The sequence below is a fragment of the Castanea sativa genome, chromosome 6, assembly GCF_040712315.1.
Source record: "Castanea sativa cultivar Marrone di Chiusa Pesio chromosome 6, ASM4071231v1".
Classification (NCBI taxonomy): Eukaryota; Viridiplantae; Streptophyta; class Magnoliopsida; order Fagales; family Fagaceae; genus Castanea; species Castanea sativa.
Window position 1 is genome coordinate 6,226,362 of NC_134018.1, and position 4,079 is coordinate 6,230,440.

At 43.9% G+C, this 4,079-nt stretch overlaps 1 non-coding gene across 1 annotated transcript; it reads right to left on the minus strand.

Annotated features, from left to right (window-relative positions):
• On the minus strand, nt 1-74 carry TRNAD-GUC (transfer RNA aspartic acid (anticodon GUC)). The gene has a single exon. It is a non-coding gene; the product is annotated as a tRNA-Asp (tRNA).
• Nucleotides 75-4,079: the final 4,005 nt, after the last annotated feature.

Below are 4,079 nucleotides of genomic sequence, written 5' to 3' on the forward strand. Positions count from 1 at the left end.
CGGGACTGACGGGGCTTGAACCCGCAGCTTCCGCCTTGACAGGGCGGTGCTCTGACCGATTGAACTACAATCCCAGGAAAACTAGGTGTACAGCCTTCCCATTTTTTTTCTCATTGGATTTCATTTGAACCATTTAGTTCCGCCGTGTTGTAACAGAGACACGAAAGTCTTTTTAAATGCAGTAAACTCAAAGTGGACTAATTCATGAATTGAATTCAAATGGGCCCTTTTAACTAAGCGGTAGAGTCACGCTCTTTAAACTAAGAATATAGGCGTAAGTCATCGGTTAAAATCCGAGAAAGGGCTTTTCTATTTTCCACGAAACTCCTGTCTTAGTCTTCATTTTTCAGCGGAGAATATAGATATGAAAAAAAAAGGTAACCGCCTGGCGAGTCGTTTTTTTTTTATTTTTTTAGTGGAATGTTCATTATGATGATAAGTAGTCGATTAGGAGAACAGCTATGTTACTATAGGGTATACTCTTCCTCATGTTTCATTATTCATATTTTATGTCCTGGGACATAATAGATATTATATATACCAATTATGAATCGCCAAAGTCTTCCTACTTCTCCATTGTTCCAATCTGATCTGAAAAACGAGAAATCAATCAAAAGTCGGTGGACCTGAATTGAATCATGACTATATAAGCTATTCTGATATTAAGATTCGATATAGATGAAATCGTGGAAGCGGACCTTTTATTTCCTTGGACCACGTAAGAATTCGTGGTCCGATTGAATCTTCTTGTTCCTGGATGCTCCATAGAAACCCATCGCTATTCCTTTCTTCCACCGAGAAAGGTTCATTCAAAATCACAAGAGCAATTTCTCTTTTTTTTTAATTCATTTTCATTTTCGTTATGGTAATGCAATGCAAGAGGTCTCGGAAATCAGGTTGTTTCCGAACCCGAGCAAGAAAGGACAGGGGAAAAAGTCCTCTTTATCCAATGGAGATCCTTTCTGTTAACATGAGACCCAGCAAGATTGTCCCGATCATAATGGAAAGTGAGATCGCTTTTTGATGGAGCTGGATCAAGAAGGCGAGAAGCTTGCCAGTCAATGACAAAGACTGATATTTCTGGGCTCGTCGTTTAGTTTAGGCCCCCCTATTCAGTTGTTTTTAGTTTAGTTATCTCTTGTAACTTCTTTTCGAAAAAAAGTCTTGAAATTTATTTAGTTGCGTGCTTTCGCAGTGAAGTTTCTGTTTGATTGAAAAAGACCGATACATGGAGTTGTGAAGTTCTGCTAACTTATTTCATGGGAGAAAGGCTTACTGAGGGAGTTATACCCCGATGAAGCACCCACGGTAATGATGCCTTTGTATATGAGTTGTGCAGATTGATGAACAGGTGATGGAATTCTTAACAAAGTGACAAGTCTAACCAGCTTCTTTATATCGAACGTTGGCGGCTCGGAGTGAAGAGGGATCTGGCATGAGTAAGACGAAGTGTAGCTTAGTATCTTTCAAATGCGGATGGCATGCTGTCTGAATTCTGGACTTGAGGATTCTGGCGAGCTGCATGATTACCTGTTATTTGAATAGGTTTAGTAAGCATGCGCGGGAAGTCAGAGATAAGTGTATCCTTCTTACTTTTTGAATCATACCTACCTACACACTCTCTCTTTCCAATCATGATTTGAACCAAGTTTAACAGGCAGTTTTTTTTTACCATGCCTTACTATTGATCAAGGGTCTTCAGGAGAAGCAACAACAGCATTGCTGTTCGCTGAATTCGCATTCATGAAAGACAGGACATGAAGAAGGAGTTCATTCTGTATGGAAGGAGGAAAGGGAGGAGACCTATTCTCGACCAAAGCAAAGAAAAAGTAAAAAAAATCCAATCTTTGCGCATCATACAGCTGGGGTGGCTCTTTTCTTTTTAAACGACTCTAAACGAAACGCTCTTCCACTTCTATTTACTATATACGCTGTTCGACTGAACTCGTTCTCGTTTTGGCTCCGCGTTCATGAAATTCCAACACCAACAACAGAAAGAAAATTCTTCGATCTAAATTTCGGACGTATGGAATTCGTTCATCTCTAGTACTGAGGATAGAAAAGGAAGGGGAATCCATCAAGGTTTTTGGCTCGCAATAAAGCTAGGGTCCTGATCGAGCAACTAGTAGTCCTATCTATCCACCTCTCCAGACACAATATCTTGAGTACCTATGATGGTGACTACATCTGCTGGCATGTGATGTTTGGACATAGAATCGAGTCCTTGTAAATGGGCAGAGCCAGGTGCTCTTATTTTACGACGGTAGGGACGATTGCTTCCATTACTGACCAGAAAGACACCAAATTCTCCTTTAGGTGCTTCAACTGCGGTATAGGTAGAAGGAGCTGGTACGGAAAAACCTTCTGTATAAGGTTCGAAATGGTGAATTGAGGTAGAGTAGACCGATGATTCTGTAGTCATTTGGCCGGCTATTGAAAGAAAAAGCTTGCATCTGCTCCCCCTATTATATAACCGGTCCCATCTCTCTCCAAACCTAACGTGGTAGTTTCCCATCATAGGGCTTTCTATCTATAGATTGAGCCATTACCAAGGAGCTAATTCGTTCAGAACTCAGTTGACTGCTTCTATAGATAGGGCGGAGCGTCCTTGGCTCAGCATTATAGCACATAGGGCTTCGGCGCTACTACAGCGCTTCGCTAACTCGAAGCGCCTCGCTATGAGAATCTAGCTTCGCTAACGCTCGGCTAAGTCTTGAACCTTCGCGCTGACCGTTCCTTTCTCAGTAGCAAAAGCGCTTCTCTTTGCCCCTTAAGTAGAAGGACAAGAAAGATATTTTTGGTTTTATTGCTCCCGCTTCCTCACATCTGCGCTCGTCAAGCCAACTTTGCTTTTTGGGAGGTGAAACAGCGGTTGAAGCGGACTGCGTTCCGGAAAAAGTGGCCTGCTTGAAAGAAAGGGCGGGCACTCTCGTGTTTCAACCCCACTATACTATTCATAGTGGTGAGGCACTGTGTACTTACAGCCTCTACGATAAGCAAGTGAATGGGGCCGGTGCGTGGCAAACGGAACGGTTCATCAAGCCATTTCTCGCCTCAATCTCCTAAATAGGAAGAGGGGTACTTTACAAATAGGGGTAATTGCTTCGAACCTGACTGTGATAGCCCTCTCGATATTTTATTGGAGCTTTGTAACTAGTGGCCGGTTTCCCATCGCTAGAGCGTTTTCCCAGTGCGCGGAGCCCCAACGAGGAAGGTCTTAGTGCTTTATCATTGGGTCAATAATGCTAATCCCTCTTTTTGTGCTACTCCTACTCCTAGGGCGGGAAGAAGATAAGAAAACGCGAAGCGTTCTCTTGGTTTCCCAACCTGTTGCTTCTAAAGGCTGCCCTCTCTCGGCTGGATGTTGGTCCAGCCTACTACGAGGATCCCGTATCCAGCAACCCAACCTAAAAAAAGGGCATAAAAACGCCTTGTCTAGGTTGGAGCTATGAACCTTATTATTTTGAAAAAGGGAAGGGGCTTTTTCAGCTGGTGCGCAGGAGCGCACTTCCGTTTTCCCTTTACTAGTAGGGGGTCCCGTGGTTCCTATGCCGCCGCGTTTCCCGGTCCTTTTCTTTTAGTGCTTCGACCCGAAGTGATAGCTTCTAGCTAGTTCAGTGGATAAGATGGTTGCGCTCCAGCTCACTCAAGAATGGGACGGCAGTGGTCCGCCGGCAAGCTCGTTCTGATCTTGGACGCAGTACATTGGAATCCTGAAGCACCACCACGAACGCTACCGCGCGTTCGCCTGCGGTGCGGTAAGGTAGAGGGTGAGATAGAAGGGGACGGGAAGGCTTTCAACTAGGACACCAAGCTCGAAGCTGAAGCGGTATACAAATCTACCGTTACTAGGAAGGGTCTTATTATAAAGTATACGTACCGGCTTGCGACCGAGGAACTGCTACCATCTCTTAACTGACCGATTTCTTGCTATCCTAAGAAGAATGCTTTGACTATTATTATCACACAGACGAGTTAAACTAAGAAAGAAGAGCCGATTCGTTCACCCCCTTACCTGCTTTAGAAAGATGGAATGCTACCCAGTTCACCGGAACTCCTTCGTGTTAGACAGATGGAAC